General features: G+C 38.4%; 1 protein-coding gene across 4 annotated transcripts in view; it reads right to left on the bottom strand.

Moving 5' to 3' along the window:
• PDE4B (phosphodiesterase 4B) overlaps positions 1–22,744 on the bottom strand; it is a 523,623-nt gene that overhangs the window by 67,492 nt on the left and 433,387 nt on the right. The window contains exons 1-2 of one of the 4 annotated variants that reach the window (XM_066376499.1): positions 14,691–15,272; positions 11,347–11,404 (exon numbers count right to left, since the gene is read on the bottom strand). The exons of 2 other annotated variants lie outside the window; for them this stretch is intronic. The gene's annotated coding sequence lies outside the window, so the exon portion shown is untranslated. Of the gene's footprint in view, positions 1–11,346; positions 11,405–14,690; positions 15,273–22,744 lie in introns of those variants that run through there. One more of the 4 variants, XM_066376501.1, reaches the window with a different exon arrangement.

The following is a 22,744-nucleotide window of genomic DNA, read 5'->3' as shown; positions in this document are numbered from 1 at the left end:
GTTCCCTGTGTACCCAGAACAGTTCTTCTATTGCAAGCTTGCAATAGAAGAGGGATAAAAACATGAATAAAAGTACTTTATGCTGTACCTAGTGCATGGTAAAATAAATGTCAAAAGGAACATGCCCTTAGAGTTGTTAGGGAGACAAATTACTATCCAATGAGATAATTAGAAAACTAAGATTTTCTGAAATATCAGCACCAAATTGAAATATTTCTGCGTTAGATTCAGATTTTATTCTGGGTCAGCTCCAAGTAACGAAGATATTAGACACAAATCATCATGGGCCATTTTTTCCTACGAGTAAAGTGTAGAGTTGTCAGATATAGCCAAAAACAAACGAACAAAAGACCAAGACATCCAGTTAAATTTAAATCTTTTTATGCAACAATTAGTTCTTATACTAAAAAAATATCACATATTTGAAATTCAAATTTACTGGGCATCCTATATGTTATCTCACAGTCCTAAATATGGGGACAGTTCTCAATCATCTTACTTTCTACTTCAGAATTCTCTGTTCAGTAGCATTTTCAGAAAAAGAAAAGAAAACCGTGCTGGTCCCTCAGCTCTTAATTCTTTTCCCTTAGATCTCTGCACTCAGGTTTCAGCTCAATGAGAATAGGCCCCAGGGGCCCTCCTGGACTCTGTCTAAAGTAGCACCTCCTTGTCCTCCAGCCCTGTCTCCAGTCACTCCTTATCTCATTAGCTTGTTTTCTTTTCATTATCTGCAATTACCTTCTTCACTCTTTTGGGCTCACGTTTATTGTCTGTCTCTCTTTGTCACTGGAATGTGATATTCAAAGAGAAGAGTCTTTACTGTCCTGTTCACAGCTATATCCCCAGCATCTACAACAATGCTTGCCAGATGAAACACTTAAATAATCAAATAATACCGTAGGTGCTAAAAACAATTTTTTTTGACCAAATGGCCAAGGGGATCCAAGAGGGGAATAAAAACATTGAATATGGGTTAGTGTGGTCAGCAAAGGCTTCTTAGAGGAGTGGGATTTTAATAGTTTTCAAGCCGTGGTTTGGGGGGAGGAACATTTTCAGGCTGTACATGTTCCTGCCCCCCCCCTTCACAGGGCCTATTGCAACATAGGGTGAGAGATGAGCAGATGTTTCATGTCAGAAGGCTTTGCAGAGAATTCTGATGCAACCCCTTTAAGTCCATTGAAGAACATCAACCAATAAGAATGGGTGGGATTATTTAAAAAGATGAAAAATATCAATTAATAGCTTAAAAAATAATGGGTAAATTTGATTAAGTAGAAAGCATTTAGAATGGAATTAGTAGTATAGAACAATGTGAGGTGAGCACCAAAAGAAGAAAATGAACAGTAAGTGTTGGGGGTAGGAAAGTGCTGCTCAGATCAGACTCGAGAGTAAAAGAGTTTGTGCCTCAGCCTATGGACAATGGAGAACAAAGGAAGGCTTTTCAGAAGGAAGTGAAATCATGAAAATAATAATTGATAACTATAACTATTGCCAAACACAGCCTACTGCTTATTTTTGTATATAAAGTTTTATTGGAACATGGCCATGCCTATTTGTTTATATGCTGCCTATGTCGACTTTTACTGGAAGTTCAGTACAATACCTATAATGTTTATCTTTTATAAAGCGATGTAAAGCTCTACATGTTGTTAAAGATTCTGCCATTGTAGAAATAGCCTCACTGCCAAGGCTCAGTTAAATCATTTTATATGATGATGACATTCAACATACATTTATTCCTAAATACTTTTATAGAAACCTATAAATACAAGTATAAGGTTAAGTGCTGGGTTTTATATTTCTATGACTTGTGACTCTTAGGCCTTGTTAATCATCTATTATATATACCATATTCCATCTCTATGTGAATCTGATAATATATAACAGTCATATTATAGGGTCTTCTAACTCACAAAAAATAGGAAGATATGATTATAAATAACCACGTACAAGTTTAGGTCTATTCCCAGAAACTGATATCTGACAGAGGGCTGGCATGAAGCTTGGTTCCCAGCAATAGCACCAGACATAAGAGCAGGCTGGGTGTCATGGCTAAGCTTTCCAGTAACTCTAAAAATATCTGCTCTTACCTCTTTCCCTATTTAGTTACACAGACACTAACTTCCATTCATGTTACACTTCTAGTCTTCTCCCAACTCCAAGTCTTACTTCTGGGAATAATCTAACATTCTATGTAGATGGCCAGAGTTTGCTTTCCCGAGAGCCTCCTTCTGGAAAGCGTACTGTCTTAGATGGCTTTAAAAGAGCTTTCAATCTCCTCTTAACCCTCATAGTAACGTGGAAGCAAAACTTCCTGGTTACAGTAAATCGTGCAGCATGGATTCAAGAAATATTTATTCAGAATCTGTCATGGTATTGCACTTACAATGGTGAAAAAATAACCACTAGTGAATGACTTGTGGTTTTAGTGCCTAGATGGAATTATATTCCAATATGTGGTAAGGATAGTGCAATGGTAGTCACTGGGTGTCACAAAAACCTATAGGATGGTCACTTAACAAAGTCATGAAGACCTGTTGGAAGAAATGGTGCCCAAGTGATAAACTGAAGGAGTTACATAAATGAAGAAGAGGATGGAGGAAGGGAGCCAAAAGAAGAGAAGTTCTGAAGGCCCAGAAAGAACAGAGTACCAGATTCTCATGTTAACAGTCTGTTATAATTGGTTGCTGATTATCTGAGTATAGCTACAAAGCTTTAAGGTAGAGTCTAATCAGGCTTTGGTGTGTTGCTCAAGAAAGCAAGACTTTGGCTTCTATTCTACTTTCATATTGCCATTACAATTTGTGTGTGTGTGAACTCTGGCCATCACTTCACCTTTTAGGACATCGATTTTCTCATTTGTCGAATGGGGTTTATACCTGCCCTCACAAGAATTTGCAGGGATCCAACACACAAAGTGTGGGAAAGTGCCCTGCAATCTCCATAATGCAAGGATTATTAATCTAATTCCTGCCACCACCCAGGCCACTCCCTGTTTCTTCCCTCCGTTGCCCATTCAGATTTGCTCAGCAAATGTAAGCTAATTTTAATGTCATCAGCTGACAAAAAATCAAAAAGGGTGATCAAGAGTCAAACGACCAGTTTTTAAATTCTCCCAGACCACATCACAGTCCATGTTGTAGTAACAGATAACAATAAGATGACCATCAGGGAAATTTACAAAACTGGGAAATCTGTAATTCTTTTTGCTTTTCTTGAACTTGAACAGGGAAGGGCCTCAGGAATGTTACTTGGTGAGGGAGATATGCTAAGAGGGGCTGGTTTGTGGATGAACTATGCATTTCCATTGTTTCCTATCTCTAAAGCCAATGAGTCCCTTCCACTTCTGGCCCTTTTCAAGTCCTGCAAAAACCAGTACAGTGGCAATGAACTGCAATCTGGAAGCAATTGGGCTTTCCCTGTTTTTACCCAGAGCTTCTGTGTCTTAATCCTTCTCTGCTTTTAGGCTTACTCTAATTTAAAGTCATATGGGAGGCCAGTGGCCACTCTCCAGACAAAGTTAATCCATTGGATGAGAAGTAAACTCCAAGCTTTAGAATGAACATTCTCTTGTGTTCTCAAAACCCAGTGAACATGGTCCTTGTGTTTCTCTCATCACAAAGTCATTCCTTAGGAGAAGTTCAGCAACAATCACAGCAAGAAAAAAGTCCCTGGAACTCCCATGGGTGTAAAAACCAAACCTGTCATTTGGGAAAGGAATTAAATTATGCCCCTGGGGAGGAAAGGCTATGGAATATTGGTAGAATCTTGATAGAATTGTGACTGGTTATAGGCAGTATTTAAAATAAACTTTTAACATTTTCATTTCATTATTATTCCATCATGAGGTCACACTTATGTGTTTGCAAAAAAATTCTTTATTTAATCCCTTCATTGTTTTTAAAAATTATGAGTAGCCAACCTGGCGTAATTAAAAAAAAAAAAAAAAAAAAAAAAAGGAGCATTGTCCTAGTGGCAAGATCAGGAATCCAGCCCCAGCTCTCGCACTCACTTGTGGTGAGGGTTCTGGCATGTCCCTGAAACCTCGCCAGGGCTCAGCTAACTCCTCTGAAACACAGAGATAATAGTATAAGTCTTCTAAACCTCAGGATCAAATGGAGCTAGGATGAGAGCCACAAAGAGAATGTGAAAGGGATTTGAAGATCGTGATCTCTCTGACTTGGTCTCCCAGAGCCCAGACCTCCTGCCTCACTAGGAACACATCAGACCCTCAGGAAATACATTCTGGTCAAATGAAGAAGCTCCACGTTGGATTCTCAAGATAATGGGGAAAAAAATGTGTCCTTAAATTATTAAAATGTATCAATTGACAAAAACCTGCTTGTTCTATGTTGGCTGTTGGGTAAATGGGGCAGCCACGTGAGGCATAAAAAATACTCATGTGTCCACTCATGAGCTAACAAACACCTCTCTTCAGAGTGTTTAGGGAGATGCTAATCACACATGCACATGCACACTGACTCTCCTTTACTAAGGAGAAAATAAGGCCTAGTAGTAGTAGTAATAGCATGATTTTCAGAGCTCATGCACATAAATATTATTTATCAGTACTGCCATGTTTGGGTGATTATTTTCAGATTTCATTCTGGGTTAAGTCCAAGTAACTGGATGATAATAGATACAAATTACCCTGGGCCACTTTTTCATATGAATAAAATGTAGAGTTGTCAGATTTAGCCAAAAACAAACAAACGAACAAAATGGGACGTTAAGTTAAATTTAAATGTCAGATAAACAATTTTCCTAGTTCTTATACAACAATTAGTTCGTATACTAAAAAAAATTTTTTTTTGTTATATGTTGGAAATTCAAATTTCAAGAATGTTAGAAGACCAGAGACTAGTCCATTTTAAAAGAATACATTTGAGGCCCTGGCCAATTGGCTCAGAGGTAGAGTGTCAGCCCGGTGTGTGGAAGTCCCGGGTTTGATTCCCAGGCAGGGCACACAGGAGAAGTGCCCATCTGCTTCTCCACCCTTCCCCTCTCCTTTCTCTCTATCTCTCTTTCCCCCTCCCACAGTAAGGCTCCATTGAAGCAAAGTTGGCCCAGGCACTGAGGATAGCTCTATGGCCTCTGCCTCAGGTGCTAGAATGGCTCTGGCTGCAATGGAGTGATGCTCCAGATGGGCAGAGCATCGCCCCCTGGTGGGCATGCCGGGTGGATCCTGGTTGGGTGCATGCGGGAGTCTGTCTGACTGCCCCCTGCTTCTAACTTCAGAAAAATACAAAAATATAAAAGAAAAAAGAAGAAAAGAATACATTTGAAATGAATTCAACGGAGCTGTTGGCTTTAGCTAGCCACTCTGTTGATGTAGGATTAACCTGTCAACTTTAAGAATAAAGTAAGACCCTTAAAAGTCTTCTCACATGGCTGAAGATAAAGGAACACTAAAGAGAAGACATTTCTTCTGGATGCCTGTGTTTGTGCAATAGACCAAGTGTCCCCAATATGCATGTGGTTGGATTTAAATATGTATGCCTTTATTATTTTATATTATAGCATGTTATTTTTCCTTGTGATATCTTCATCCTGCAATCAAATTCTTTATTATTAAGAAGTACTAGAGGCCTGAATAGTGTGAACATAATGCTTTCTGCTGCATTAAAGGTGTTCAAATCTATGTAAAAGACCTTTCAGGTTACAGTGATGCTTTCAATAGTGACGTTCCTGGTAGAAGGCTGAGAGGAAGACATCTCAAAGTCCACTGTGTGAAGCCTTTCCCCAGTTTGTTGGGGAAGGTTTGTAAGTCAGAAATCTAAAAATGTCAGGTGCAACATTTACTTGACTGGTTACATATAGGTTTAACTGATACATTCTGAGATTGTGTGGTTAGTGGAAAGATTACACATTTTGAAGGTTTAGATTCATATTGGACTCTGTTCCATAAGAATTGAATGACTTTGGATAGGTGACTGAATCTATTTATTTTTATCGAGCAGTAGTATATTTATTTTTTAAATGGATGCAATAATCTTCCCCCTAGTTTCAGTGTGAGGATATAAAACAAACCTGTGAAACACCTAGCACATAGTAGGGGCTCCATAAATGTTAACCCTTCTGTTTTCTATTTTCTCTAGAAAGCTCTGCCTTTCTGTGGTCTGTGGTCTAGTTTGGCCTCATCACTGAACCAACTGAGACCTATTAGGTAGTTAGACAAACTTCCCCTTCTCCTGATCCCACTTGCTAAAAGGTATTCTTTCCCAATATACTCTTCCTCCCATTTTCAAAATTTTAATAAAAGAGCCCCACTCATCCTGGTATGACTGTGAATCTTAAGTTTGAGAACAAGTCAGTGAGAGAATAAATGTATATTATTATATTGCCTATTCATGAACTTAGTAAGAGAGATGAGATTCATATAGTGTCATAGAATTTACCATTCTATTTTTACCACTTTATTTTTATTTATTCTCTTTTATTTGTATTTTGACAGAGACAGAGAGAGAGATACAGATAGGGACAGAAAAACAGGAAGGAAGAGAGATGAGAAGCATCAATTCTTCGTTGTGGCACCTTAGTTCATTGATTGCTTTTTTATATGTGCCTTGATGGGGGGAGGGCTACATACAGCAGAGCAAGTGACCCCTTGCTTAAGCCAGCAACCTTGGGCTTCAAGTCAGTGACCCTGGGCTCAAGCCAGTGACCATGGGGTCATGTCTACGATCCTACGCTCAAGCCAGCGATCCCATGCTCAAGCTGGTGAGCCTGTGCTCAAGCCAGCAACTTCAGGATTTCGAACCTGGGTCCTCTGCATCCTAGTCCAACAATCTATCCACTGCACCACTGCCTGGTCAGACTCTTTTCAATCTTATTGCTTGGGTAAATTATAAAAATAAAGCAATACCATCATTTTACTTGTCTTAGTTTGTGGAAAAGTTTGAGACCTGCTTTATAAAATTTGTTTCTTTGTTTTGTTTTTCTGGTAGGAATGTACTATTGAGAGATGTCGGTAAGCTGATGAAATTCAAAAAAGTTTAAAACAATGCCTACATTATGTGGTAGAACAAGTTACTTATAAAAGTACAAAAATGGGAAAGGCCCAAAATGAAACCTGGGAATACAAACATCTATTCATGGAATGGGAAACAGTAAAGGGCATTAGGTAATAATGGATTTTCCATCCTAATGGATCTTACATAAGATCTTTGTGGAGAAAGGGAGTAAAACAACTCTAGTACACTGAGAAATCCGTTATTTTCCACCCAAGACCCTGAATCAGAATCTGTGTGAGTCTATCTAATATTCAGTGAATGGTGATATGGTTAACGGATGCATAACAACAACAAAAAACTGACAAAGGAAGAAGAAAGAATCAAATGCCCATTTGTGGCAACTCAAAAATAGAACTGAAAAACCTCCACAAAAATCAAACATCCTTGAAATGACTGAACTGAATTTTGGACTAACAGCTTGAAATACAGCATTCTTTAAGAAGAATGTCAGAACCTGGAAGTGTTGCCTCACAGGTCAGAGCCCAACTTTAACAGAGAAGTTATAAAGAATAATTATGCATATCATGCATACTTCAAGGAAACCTGTGGTAAACTCAACAAGAAATTTATATATATTAGAGCTGTTGTGAATTATTGAGGGCCCATTTTGAGCAATATATTTATTTATACAACAAATATATGCCAACCAAACTTCTAAGTTCATGAAAATGGACCAAAGTAATAAAAATTCCTGCCCTCATGGAAATTATATTCCATTAACTTACAATATCTACACAATCCTAACAACAGCAATAAGGGATCATTACTATTTTGCTGATGAGGAAACTGAGATTTCAAAAAATTGAGTAACTTGCCTAAGGTTACAGAGGAACTGATTAGCCAGAATTCAAATCTAGTTCTGTGCAGCTCCAAAGCCTGAGTTCTTACCTACTTGCTACACTAGTTCCTATGATTAACAGAGGAATTTTGATGAGGGACACCATGTCTACTCAATGTCTACTCAAAGTATGCTTTCCATAAGAGTATGCTTTCTTGTTTGCAGTAAACAGAACTTAACAAAGAGGCAGCTACTTGATACTAAGTACTCACTAATAGGCAGGCTCTCATTTATCCAAAATTTATTAATTAGGGACCATGAAAACTGGAATGATTTATTCAAAAAGAAGAAGAAGAACAACAAAAAAGTAACTAAGTATTCTAATTCTGCCTGGCTATCCTTCATAAATAAAGGTAAATAAAAGCATTCTTAGACAAAATAATAATAAGAAGAAGAAGCAAACAGAACACTAAGTTACCTTAACCCAAACAGACCTACTCCAAGACACATCATAATGAAATTATCACAAACCAATGACAAAGAAAAAATCCTCAAGACAGCCAGGGAAAAGAAGAATACCATATAAAGGAAGGCCCATTAGGTTATCTTCAGATTTCTCAGCAGAAACTCTACAAGCCAGAAGAGAGTGGACCCCAATATTTAAAGTACTGAAAGAAAGGAACTTCTAGCCAAGAATACTATATTCATCAAAGCTATCCTTCAAATACAAAGGGGAAATAAAAACATTCACAGATATAGAAAAGATGAGGAAATTTATCACCAGAAAACCTCCACTTCAGGAAATAATAATAATAATAATTAGGTATGTGTCAAACCTTAGACAGTATCCTGGGGATATAAAATAAGACATAGCTTTTGCTTTCAAGGAGTCCATTGGAGAAGAAAAACATAAAAGCATGATTAGGCTGAGATAAAGATAAACCAAGGATAAGCAAGAAAGTGCAGGAAATGGGTCAACATAGCCTGAAGGGAAGGGATGTTGATCTCATAGGTGGAGTTAGCCCAGTAAAGAAAGAGGCTGTAGAGAAAGGACTACACTGCTCTTTGTAGGAAGAGAATGACACGGCAGGAAACTGAAAGAAGCATAGAGTTTGAGAAACTGCAACTCTAGTGTGAAGGTTGGAGTGTGAGAGAGATGCTCCTGAAAACTGGCTGCACTGAATTTTAGCAATGTAGGGAAAGTTGATAACAGGGGGAAAATTAGGGAGCATACTTAGAGAGCCAACAGTAATTTATAACATCTATTTAATGGGTCTTGGCCAGCATTTATTTAAAACAACAAAAGACTCAAACACACTGAACAGAATAGAAAACATCAGGTAGAACATATGTAGTAAGGCATTGTTTTATAAAACACAAATATGCGGAGACTGAATCTTGAAATAAAATGTATGTCTTACTGCAAGTCATTATCAAAAAAATGTGAAAGTCACTGCTTTAGTCTGTACCTCCCAAGGGCAGAATGTCTGATTTGAACCTATTCAACAAGGTTCTCTTGGGGGACCTCCTATCTATCTATTGTTGTCTGAAGACAAAAGATAAGGTCACTTGGAATAAACCTGCCCCAATTTCTTAATCACCTTCCATACTCCAAAGTCCATGATCTAATTCTAAATCTCAGTGACTATATAGATCAATCCCAATGGTCAGGAATATTTCTCAAAGCAATTAGTATTTCCATTTTGAAAAAAGGGAGAAAAAATAGCTACACAAAATGAAACTTTCAAGTGACTCCAAGAAAGTTTGGGGCCAGTGAAAAGTTCTCTGACCCAGCTATGTTTTCCACCAAATGAATCACCCAGGTACTGTGCCAATGCATGTGAATCATGAAACACGCCCTATGTTGTATCTTTGTCTTCTCATCCTTGACACAGGGATTTTCCCTAAAAGATCTTTTTTGGATTTTCCTCCTTTTCTAAGTCAATTTCTTGCCACTTTCTCTCCTCTTTGAATTTCCTTTACAATAGCCCCTTCTTATTCAATGTTTTGCCATAGTTACCCATGGTCAACTGCATTCTGAAAATATTAACTAGAAAATGACAGAAATAAAAAATTCCTAAGTTTCATATTGCTTGGAGTTCTGAGTAGCATGATAAAATCTTGTATCATCCCACTCCATTGCATCTGGGCTATGAGTCGTCCCTTTGTCTAACAAATCCACGTTGTACACGCTCCCTACCTGTCCATTAGTCACTTAGTAGCCATCTTGGTTATCAGATTGACTGTCACAGTATCACAGCATTTGAGTTCAAGTAATTCTTATTTTACTTAATATTGACCCCAAAGCACATGAGTAGTGATGCTGACAATTCAGATATGCCAAAGAGTATGTAAAATGCTTCCTTTAAGTGAAAAGGTGAATAGTACATTAAGATATTTTGAAAGAAAGACCACATGCAAATAACTATTATTATAGTATATTGTTATAATTGTTCTATTTTATTAGTAGTATTATTGATAATCTATTATGATGCCTAATTTATGAATTAAAAATAAAGATAATATGTATAAGAAAAAAAACAGTATACAGTATAGAGAATTTGGTGCTGTCCACTGTTTCAAGCACCCACTGGGGGTCTTTGAACATATCTCCTGCAAATAAGGGGGGAACTATTGTACACTGTTTCATCTTGTTTCTCTCTTCTGCATAAAAAGTTAATATACAAAGAAAACCCATATAAAATATGGCTTTTAAAGAACTTAAGATGTCATTGTTTCTTTCTTTCAAATTTATAGTGGCTCAGTGGTAGAGAGTAGGAGCAGTATGTGGATGTCCCAGGTTCGATTCCTGGTCAGGGCACACAGAAGTGCCCATCTACATCTCTACCCCTTCCCCTCTTGCTTCTCTTTCTCTCTATTCTCCTCCTGCAGTCCTGGCTTGATTGGAGTGAGTTGGCCCTGGGCACTGAGGATGGCTCCATGGCCTCCGCCTTAGGTACTAAGAAGAGCTCAGTTGCTGAGCAACAGAGCTACTCCAGATAGGCAGATCATCCTCCCTAGCAGACTTGCCGGGTAGATCCCGGTCGGGGCACATGTGGGAGTCTGTTTCTGCCTCCTCTTCTCTCACTGAATAAAAAAAGAAAGAAAAGAAAATTTATAGTTATGTTTGACAAGAGTCAAAGAGAAAGTTAATAGAAGTAGTTTAATAAATACGTCTTAACTGAATTATCTGGCTAAAGTAGGCTATTAAGATAATGAGATTGATAAAAAAAAAACAAGTCAAAAATCCACTCTGAGCCTAAATTAATTAGACTGTTGGCCAATATCAGCAGAAATCAGAAATTGTTTTGTGGGTCGTATACTCATTTGTCTAGGAATCCACTATCAGAAGTCAGTATTGAATAGGACTGGTTGTCTCCCAAGCCCTAATAATTTATCCTTCTCTAAGAATACATCTCTCTTCTCTGAGCTATAAAAATTCCAATTGTATTGTGAACAGCTTTTGTAGAATCATAGACTTTTTGAAGTTGAAAACAACAAGGTCCAGAGTTTCTAAACCAGTTTTACAAGGTTGAGAATAAAAACATCACATACCTGACTCTTATGAAGATTCGGATGGCACCTTGGTTGGGATCCTATGCTCTTTACATTGCTATTGGGTAAGAAGAGTTTGTCAAGATTTATTTTCTGTGGCTTCTAAAGATACTTTTCTTTTATTCTTTAAATGAAAAATACAATGTTGAATATGCTTTATTAAACTATGTATAGAGCTTGGGAATCGCTGATGTAGTTCAACTCTTCATTCACAGACCAAGACAGTGGATCCCAGAGACAGTACATGATTTTACCCCAGGCTCTGCCTTCCATAGATCTGGTACAGTGAGTGAGAAACATAGAGCAGATGCCTGACAAATATGCAATGCAACCTCCTTTAAAATGGGCATACAGAAAAAAGAGTGAGCAAGGAAGTGAATGACAAGAAATAATTCATTGAGCTACAATATCGTGGTTAACATTTATTTGCTAGGGAGGGTGATTTTCCAGAAGACTTCAGAATTTGCCCTTAATTTCTGTCACATTTTAGTCACTCTGCCAAGAGCCCTACAGCAAATAGCTGCTGCACATGAGGGGACACTTGTCCAAGCAAGTGGCATAAAAACAAAGTTGCTTTGTTCGGAGTGGCCCAGTGCTTTCTCTTCCCCCTCCCACTAACCTCAAAGACCTCAAAAAAGGTCAGTTTGTGAAGTTCTGGTGTGTACATGGGTAAACTTGAATCATCATGTGTCACAATCAGAACCAGTAAGCCAAATGCTATGAACCAGATGACCATGCCATCTCCAAATAAGTGAGTACAGCAGGTCTGGGCTTCCGGGTCACCAGGATACTCTAGCTGGGTTTGTTTTTCATCTTACCCGAAGGGAACTCTGGCTTATTGCAAATATCAATACCTAAAGCTATTTGTAAAATATCTTGAGTTAGTTCAAGTTTACTTAGAAGAAACAGAAAGATAACAGAAATATTTGTTACTTTTCAAATTATATAGCATTAGAAAGTCTGAGAGAGTCTCAGGCACAGCTCACAACTAAAAAAAGTAGAAGGAATAGGGAGGTAGAGTTGATTACCTGAGTAATTTGGACATTTAAAACAACAAGGGAGTTATTTTATATAAGGCAGATATTTGAATTATGTATGTTCACTGATAATAGTGATCAAAATTATGGGATACTTGTTCCACTGTCTAGCTTATCCCATTTACTAACCATACCTACCATTTCATGAGCATGTACTACTTGACAAGCCTGTACTTAGTGCTTTATACGCAGAGTCAGTATTATTAAATTCATCTTTCAAACCATCTCATTTTCTTTATCTTCAAAAAAGTTTCTGCCTAAGAATTTGCTATGTGTGAAACAGGCATATGAAGCATATAGTTGGCACAGAGTAAGCATTCAACCAGTTGTTGGCTTTTATCATTGTTTTAATGATAGTTTATTATCAGTATATCTACAAATAATCTGGACAGTTAAAATTGCCCAGATATCGAGCCTAAAATGTTCTTATTGACCTCAATTATCTTAGAATTTGTTATAAAGATCAAATCTGGATTCATAATTACAGGCTTGGAAAAGATTAGGTTATTGCCAGACCTCAGGGCTCATGAAACTCAGCTTAGGCTATGTCATTTGTGTCAACACATTTGACTTCAGGGGAAATTGTCTTAACATAGGTTATGAGGCTTGTAAAAACCAACAATTATAAGTTCTTTTTTTTTTTAACAGACTGGTTGCTCTGAAAGAGGGAAATATGAATAAAACCCATCAATTATATAATCATCCCTGAAGTATTAGTTCCTCATTTTGAGAACAGGAGAGGGTAGAAACCAGTCTCAATATAGTTGATAATAAAAATCAGGTGTTTCTGAGTAAAATTTATAGAATAGTGACAACATATGATAACACATTGATATATACAATAGTTGCATCTGCCAAGGATGCTCACTGATTTGCTATTATACTATACTTGTTAAAGAGCCAAAGTTCAGCAGTTAGACTTACTGGATTCAACTCTTGGCTTCTCCCCTTGTTAGCTTCCCGATCTTAGAGAAATTATTTAATCTTCTTAAAGCTCAGTTTAATACGGACTGATAAGAATACCTTCCTCACTGTGTTGTGTTGAAGATTAAAGCACTTAGCCCAGAGCCTGATACAAAACAGTTACTCAATAGAATTAGCTATCGATTGCTTTTTGTTGTCAATTAAATGCCTTCTCTGATCCCCATTCAGGAGATCTTGCCAGTGGGGAAAGTTAATGGTGATTTTGGGGTAGAAGTGCCGCTGTTACTGATAGGAACCTGGTAAGCTGTGATGTAGAGTGGGACAGAGCTTGGATCTCTTCTAAGTATATGGTTCGGACCTGGCCAATTTCTGTCATCATTCTAATGGTCTGCTGTGGGTCATTTTAAATATCATTTTCTTATTGAGGCCGTGGTTCCTCCATCTGGGCTGGAACATCATGGGTGGGGGGTAGGTGGAGGGCTCCTTGTGGTCAAGACGCCAAAGCAACTTCATGAGAGTTTACTAGAGGCTAGAATGTTACTGGGGATAGTAGAGTATTTGATTACTGCTGCCATTGGAAACTACCCCTGATTCCAAATTAAGCATCAATTAAGTCAGGTCACTGAAGTATGATTACTGAAAGTTGAAGAAGTCCCATTTGATTTTGTGGTAAATTTACCAAGTATTCATGATTTCAAATCTCAAATGAACTCTCAATACTGCCTACAATTTCCCTTGGGTACTTAGACATCTGTGACACTATGTCCTACCTTTCTCTTCTTAAACTTCCCATCTGCTGCCCCTTCCACAGTTTAAACTATGAGCTGAGAACTCTCTCTTTTGATTGACTAAGTGTACAGACCTATCTCATAAGAGTCTTATGAGGATTAAACGAGTTAATAAATGAAAACTACTTAGAACATTTCTGGGCCACAGTGACTATTGATAAGTATAAAAATAATGATGATTATTGTTACCTTTGCCTGAACACATTTCCTTCCTCTTCTCTTTCACCTGAGAAAGCATCCGTGCTCCAGCCAAAAACCAATCTCTCAACCCACTGGCTTTTGCCTTCTTAGCATTGTCTCTTTAATTACCCCTCTCCCCCATCAGTAACCTCTCCTTCTCTCTGATTTTTTTTCAGCAGCATACAAACATGATTTACTATCCTCAAGTGTCCAACCCACTCTGAATCTGGCTTCTATCCTTACAAGCCCTATACATCTGCTCTTGTCAAGATCATCAATGGCTTTCATGTTACCAAATTGAGCAGTCATTTTTTTTTATCCTCAGCGTATTTCAATACAGTTGGTGGCTATCTACTTTTAAAAACACTCCTCTTTCAAGTTCTATGATATCACATTCTCCAGAGTTTTCTCTTACCTCTTTGATCATTACATCTCAGTCTTCTTCCCAGTGTTCTCCTTCTCTCCTCAGTATCTGAATGTTGCCCTTTTCCATGGATATTGTCCTGGACTTGATCCTCCCTATATACTCTCACTCATGCCCACAGCTTTATTCATAATTTGTATACTGAAAACTCCAAATTTAGATCTTTAGCCTAAGCTTTCCTATACCTACAGAACTTCTCTTCTAGGATGCATCACAATACTCAAAGTTAACAGCTAAGACCAAACTCTTGATTTCCTTCCCACCCCACCCTCCAAAACTGCCTGTTCTAACTGTATCTATTTTTAGTGAGTGGCATCAACACCCATGCAGTGGCTGAAGTCAGAAACCTGCATTTCATTCTTGATTCTTTTTTTTTCTCTTAATGTTTCTATCTTTACCCCTCCCCATCTAATCCATTTCCAAGTCTCATCTATTCCATCTCTAAAGTATATTGCAATGTTGCCCACTTCTCTTTATCCTTGTTTATCTACCATCTTAGATGAAGCAACAATCACATTTTACCTAGACTACTTCCACATTCCTCTCACATCCAATTCAATTTATTATCCACTCTAATGTCTGCATGAGGTTTAGAAAGTTATGTAACATTATAAACCCCCCACCCACACACACTTTTTTTTTTTTTTTTTTTTTACTGTTTCCATGCCTTATCAATTTGCTTTAATAAAGCTCTGCAAGAACCGGCCCCTTCCCATCCTCAACCCTATTTCCTACTGTTCTCCCCCAGATCACTCCACACCAGCCACACTGGGCTTCTTTCTCAAATGCACCAAATGCGAGACTTTTGAACATTCTGTTTCTCTGCCTGGAATAGTCTCTTTTTTTCTTATCTTTCAAGCTTCGGGTGAAATGTCACCTCCTTAAAGAGACCTTTTCTCATTTCCTATCTAAACAACTTCCTTTCCCCTCCCATTATTTCTTACTTCTCTGACCTCTTAATACCCTTTAAAACACTAAGCAAAACTTGTTTATTTTCTTGTGTATAGTCTGCCTCTCCCTTCTGTTTCAAAAGGGATGAGGTCCATTTCTGTTTTATTCACCTCTGCCTAACAAAATAGGTGACACATAGTGGAATCTACATAATACTTCTTTAATAAGTGAGTGAATAAGTGAATAAATAAGGAGTCATCAAAGTGTTAATCTGACCAGTTGAAACCACAGAACTGAAACAGAGCTTTGGCCAACTCACTTAAAAAGCTGGACCGTGACAAATTATTCTCCCAGAAAGTGGTGCCAAGTCCTGTTGATGATGGTGTGTCCCATGACTGTGACGGGATCTTTCCTTCCTCCAGTTTTATGCAGATTCTATGCCTCCTCTGTGAAATCCTTACCCCCATCTGTTTAACTCCTAATCGAGGTCCAGCTTTAATTCCCTGTCCTTGATGAAATGCCTCCCCAGATTTCTCACCCAGAAAGTCCTCATGATCCTCACAAAGTTTATGGCACACACTTGATAATTATATTCTATCATATTTTGTACTGTTATTATGAGCCAGGCACTGGGTATTAGAAGATAGGGATCAAACAGTAAGTTCCTTGAACTAACATTTATTCAGCATCTTTTACACCAGACCATCTTAAGCATTTTTATAACATCAATGCTCATTAATTCTCACTACAAATCCATTTTCTATTTCTTTTTTAACAAATATTTTCACAGTATATATTTTGCACCAGGCCTTAGTCTAAGGGCTATACAAATAATAATTGTTTAACCCTCATAACAAATCTAAGATGTAGGTTGTATTATTATCCTTATTTGATAGTTTGGGTAACTGAAGCAAAAACAAGTTATTTGCTTAAAATCATAGAGCTAATAAATAACAGCCAGAAGCTGGACCCAGGCAGATGAGGCTCGAGGATCTCCATTCTCAACCAGCATTCTAGCAACCTCTCAGCTCCTGTAAGGTAGGTGAGATTACTCCTGTTCATCAGAAGGAACTCAATTTAGAGGTTAACTTGGCTAGAGCTACTCAGCTTATTCATGTACCCAACATCAGATGTTTATCAAGAGCCTACGAAATGTCAGACCCGGTGCTGGCTTCTGAGATATACAATGATGGAACAGTGTTGTCCTCAGGGAGTTTACAACCCAGCTAATACCTCAGCAGTTGCCGATTAAAAAGTTTTTGGCTCTAAAACTAAAGTAGCCTTTCCATAATCTGATTTTCCATTAGAGCAAATTGTGGAGGGGGGTTCAGAGACACCTCAGCTGACAGGTGGTAGAGGTGGGACAGCCATGAAAGGCTTCACTGACAAAGGAGGTAAGGAAATACAATGGAGTAAAGACAGCCTCTTCAACAAATGGTGTTGGGAAAATTGGACAGCTACCTGCAAAAAAATGAAACTAGGCCACCAACTTACACCATTCACAAAAATAAACTCAAAATGGATAAAAGACTTAAATGTAAGGCGTGAAACCATAAACATCTTAGAAGAAAACATAGGCAGTAAGCTCTCTGACATTTCTCGCAGCGATATATTTGCTGATTTATCTCCACGGGGAAGTGAAATAAAAGACAGGATAAACAAATGGGACTATATCAAATTAAAAAGCTTTTGCATGGCCAAAGACAATAAGAACAGAATAAAAGACAAACTACACAATGGGAGAACATATTTGACAATACGTCGGATAAGGGGTTAATAACCAAAATTTATAAAGAACTTGTAAATCTCAACACCAGAAAGACAAACAATCCAATCCAAAAATGGGCAAAAGAAATGAATAGACACTTCTCCAAAGAGGATATACAGATGGCCAATAGGCATATGAAAAAATGCTCAACATCATTAGTCATTAGAGAAATGCAAATTAAAACCACAATGAGATATCACCTCACACTGGTTAGAATGGCACTCATCAACAAAACAACACAGAATAAGTGCTGGCAAGGATGTGGAGAAAAGGGAACCCTCCTGCATTGCTGGTGGGAATGCAGACTGGTGCAGCCACTGTGGAAAACAGTATGGAGATTCCTTAAAAAATTGAAAATCGAACTGCCTTTTGACCCAGCCATCCCACTTTTAGGAATATACCCCAAGGACACCATAGAATGATTCCAGAATGAGAAATGCACCCCCATGTTTATAGCAGCATTGTTCACAATAGCGAAGATCTGGAAACAGCCCAAGTGTCCGTCAGAGGACGAGTGGATTAAAAAGCTTTGGTACATATATACTATGGAATACTACTCAGCCATAAGAAATGATGACATCGGATCATTTACAATAACATGGATGGACCTTGATAACATTATACAGAGTGAAATAAGTAAATTAGAAAAAAACTAAGAACTATATAAACCAATGCATAGATGGGACATAAAAATGAGACTCAGAGACATGGACAAGAATGTGATGGTAACAGGGAGTGGGGTGGAGGGGTGGGGAAGGGGCGAGGAAGGAGAGGGAGGGAGTGGGGGGAGGGTAGGGGCACAAAGAAAACCAGATAGAAGGTGATGGAGGACAATTTGACTTTGAGTGAGGGGTATGCAGCATAATCAAAGGTCAAAATAATCTGGAGATGTTTTCTCAGAAGATATGTACCCTGATTTATCAATGTCACTGCATTAAAATTAATAAAAATAAGATTAAAAAAAAAAAAGAAAGGCTTCACTGAGGCAGAAACCCTAGATATCACTTCTATTGTTATTTAGATGTTTAAATGTTTCACATTTAAATTTCTTCCCCACCCGTACTCATTGTCATCTCCATGAGAATTGGGATTCTAATTTAACATCCCGTATAGTGTTTTTTTTGTGACAGTGGTACACAGACAGTCTGTGTTCCATAAACAGGATCTTGAATGAATTGTGACTGGTTGAGTTCTCTTACCAGCTAACAGAACTGGAAGTGTTAGTTTTGCTACATTTAAGATTTGCCATGTCAAGCTTCTTCAAGCCTGAACAGTTAATTACTATACCAGACATCCACTGACTTTTCCTGGCTCTTTGGAGACTGTGACTCAAAGACTGAATGGCATAAAACCAGGAGACGTTCTGAATGCTCTTTTTACCACATGGCCTAGGTCTTATGCACTTCCAGATTCAATATTGTCCTCCCAAAGGAACCTCACAGCCCCATCCGCTCCTACCAAGCTTTGTGAAATGAGGAGTCCTGACGTCATGACCACAGATGGTTTTATGTTTATGTTGCCAAAATAGGCAAGCTGAATTCTGACATGTTTTTCCCACCAGTGGAATGAAAAGCACCAGGGCCTTCGTCCTTGGAAGTGATGAAAAGCCTACCCAAATGTATACAGAGCAAACACCACTGTTTGCCATGCTGCCTTGTTTGTTCTGGAGAAATGTGGGTTTATTAATAATAAAGTTTCACCATGAGGCAAACACATCTGGGTCACTAAGGATCACTTATAGTAAGTAACTCAGGAAGAAACCTCATACAGTAATTTATTCCTTAATCTGCCAAGGCCATGGACCATGTTTCTGCCTTCTCTGTTTTAATAGCATTTTAAAATAAAAGATGAGATGATACACCAAGCTCTCACTTGGGATTCAGAGTTATTATTAATGATAGTGCTCATAATGGAAAAATGTAAAACAAAACATACAAAAAGTTTCAATTCCTCAAAATTTCAACTCATATTCCTGAGTAGGCTGTCCCCCCATCTCCCACAACTTACATGAGAGAAAAACTCATTAGAAGACTTCAGTTCATAGACGCACGTAGCATCTTCTATGTCGACTCGTGGGCAAAGGAAAAAAAAATCTGCATTTATTTATTTAGTACTTATTTATTTAACCTTCTGGCTGGGCTGGGTTGTTGAATTTGGTTTTACATCCTGAATTACAAAATTTATGATGGGAATGTGTGTCAGCTGTGTGCTGAAGGAAAGAAAGACCTCTGTTCTTTGTCTTTTCTCTTAATAGCACCAAGAGTCCTACATGTTTGTTTAGAGAAGTTAAAATATGTCAAGAGTAAGAGCATAACTCTAACTGGGCTTCCTTTTATATTTTCTGTTCTTTCCTTTGGACAATACCCTGGGCAGGCTCCTAGTACCTTCTGCCTGGGCAACTGTACAGCCCTTCTCTTGGCCTCCTATAGACTCCTCCCATCCAGTTGGCCAACGACTGCCACAGTCAGAATCAGCTAAGCTTTTTCTAAGAGACCACCATATGCCTGCTCTGTGCATAATGTGGTCAAATATGGATCTGATACTTACTTCTCGCCAACACTTTGTGACATAAGAAGGGGTGCAGTATGAACAGTAGCCAAGAGCATGGGCTAAGAATCAGGCAGAAAGTTTGAATTCTAGATCCACTCCTTCTCTCCCCACCCCCACCCCCTGCTGCCCCTGCAAGCTTTCTTGAGATAAAATTGATGTATAACGTTGTATAAGTTTAAGGTGTTCAAAGTGGTGATTTGATACACAATTTGATGTATTGTGAAATGATTACCAAAATAAAGTGAGTTAATACATTCATGACTCCTCTTCTTCTAAATGGAGACTTTGGGAAAGTCAATATCCTCTTCTGTACAGTGAAATAAGAACAGTCCCTAATACATGTAAAGGATGGCACAGGGACTAAGGTCAATAATATTGAGATAACTATGTGTGGTGCCAGGGAGTACTGGAAATATTGGGAGAAATATTTTGTAAAGTTTACAGTTGTCTAACCACTATGCTGTATAGCTGAAACCAATAATTTCAAAATTATTTAAAAGAAACTGTAATTGAAAAATTAAAATAAAAAGTGAAGAAAACCATTAAAATTTTAATAATATCTGAAAAAATGTCCCTACTTTACAGAGTTGTTTTTGTTTTTAAAATAACTTTATTGAGACACATTTCACCTTTTCCAAGTGTACAAGTCAATGATGTTAGTAGATTTACTAAGTTGTGCAACCATCATTATAAATCAGCTTAAAAACTTTTTCATCACTACACTATGATCCTGTACCTTTAACTGTTAACCTCTCTCTCTTGCCCCACTTTTTGCCTTCATATCTTTACTTTTCTTGGACATTTCATGCAAATATCATATACACTGCTCACAAAAGTTAGGAGATAAGGAACATGCAGATACTCCAGTACTTTCAGCCTTTTGTACAGTGCATTTTCACCAATGAAATAAAAGCTGGTTTTGCATCTCATTTGCATAATTGAATAATTTTCTTTGACTTGTCGTTTGCTTTTCTGATGTTCTTGTTTAATAATAAAAAAAAATCAGGCCCTGGCCGGTTGGCTCAGTGGTAGAGCGTCGGCCTGGCGTGCAGAAGTCCCTGGTTTGATTCCCAGCCAGGGCACACAGGAGAAGCGCCCATCTGCCTCTCCACCCCTCCCCCTCTCCTTCCTCTCTGTCTCTCTCTTCCCCTCCCGCAGCTGAGGCTCCATTGGAGCAAAGATGGCCCGGGCGCTGGGGATGGCTGTATGGCCTCTGCCTCAGGCGCTAGATTGGCTCCGGTCGCAACAGAGCAACGCCCCAGATGGGCAGAGCATCGCCCCCTGGTGGGCATGCCGGGTGGATCCCGGTCGGGCGCATGCGGGAGTCTGTCTGACTGCCTCCCCGTTTCCAGCTTCAGAAAAAAAAAGAAAAAAAAATCTTAAAAAAAAAAAAATCAAAGACTTTTTTAAATCACCTCATATTCATTTTGAAATATCCCCTAATTTTTGTGAGCAGTATATTTTATGGTATTTCATGTCTGGCTTTTTTCACTGAGCATAATATTTTTTAAAATCATTTTTATTTATTTATTCTTTTTTAGAGAAGAGAGACAGAGAGAGAGATAGAGAGGAAGAGAGAGAGAGAGAGAGAGAGAGAGAGAGAGAGAGAAGGGGGGAGAGGAGCAGGAAGCATTAACTCCCATATGTGCCTTGACCGGACAAGCCCCGGGTTTTGAACCAGTGACCTCAGCATTCCAGGTTGATGATTGATCCACTGGGCCACCACAGGTGAGGCCCTGAGCATAGTATTTTTGAGGTACATCCATGTCATATGAAGCATACATCTTTAGCTTGTTCCTTTTTACTGCTGAATAATATTTAACTGTATGGACATGCCACTTTTTATCTATCTGTTCACCAGTTGATGGACGGTTGGGTTGTTTTTCCTTTCTGGTTATTATAAAAAATGCTGCTAAGAACATCTGTGTTTAAGACTTTGTGACAACATATATCCTCAGTTCTTTTGTGTAGATACCTTAGAGTGAAATGGAAGGGGCATATTGTAAACTTATTTATTTATTTTAAATCTTTTTATTGATTTTAGAGAGACAGAGAGAGGAAGAAGGAGAGAAAGAGAGAGATAGAGAGAGAGAGAGAGAGAAGCATTCATTTGTTGTTCCACTTAGTTGTGCACTCATTGGTTGCCTCCTGTATGTGCCCTGACTGGGAATCAAACCCACAACCTTGTCATTTTGGGACTACACTCAAACCAACTGAGCTCTAACTGACTGGCCAGGGCCACGATACATTTCTTTTTAACTTTTAAGAACTCACAGGGTTGTTCTGAGGCTTCAGCACTGCACAGAGATGGCCTAGCCTGATGCTGCATAAGAAATAATGGTCATGCAGATTGTTTTTGCTGTTGCTGTGTCTGCTTTTTTTCGGATGTTTCATCTTCCTCACTGTGTAGATGAGGAGGCTAAAGTAAATCTCAGAAAAAGTCAGCAACTTGTTCAAGATCACACAGCCAATTAGATGGATAAATTGAAATTCTCTCTCATGTTTTCTGACTCTAAGCTTGACACTGTTTTCTGTCGCTAGAGCCATCCGAGGAGCCAAGCCCTGATAGTGCACATCCAGCAAAACAAGTATTAGCGGCCCTTTGCTGCACACAAAGTAAAATCGCAACTCCTCTGCTAGGTATACAAAGCCTTGTATTATTTTCCCATCCATCTTTCCTGTTTAATCTCTCACCACATGTACCCCCCACCTTCCTTTCATGAATCCCCTAGGATGAGTTTCATTCGATAACCAGTCTATACTCCTTGAGCAACCTTGTTTGAGCATGATCTGCTTTCTTGAATGGTATTTCTCACTTTTGCTTTTTGAAATCATA

The sequence above is a fragment of the Saccopteryx leptura genome, chromosome 3 (assembly GCF_036850995.1).
Source record: "Saccopteryx leptura isolate mSacLep1 chromosome 3, mSacLep1_pri_phased_curated, whole genome shotgun sequence".
Taxonomy (NCBI): Eukaryota; Metazoa; Chordata; class Mammalia; order Chiroptera; family Emballonuridae; genus Saccopteryx; species Saccopteryx leptura.
Note: the sequence above shows the minus strand (reverse complement) of the source record. Positions and strands in the feature narration are given on the sequence as shown.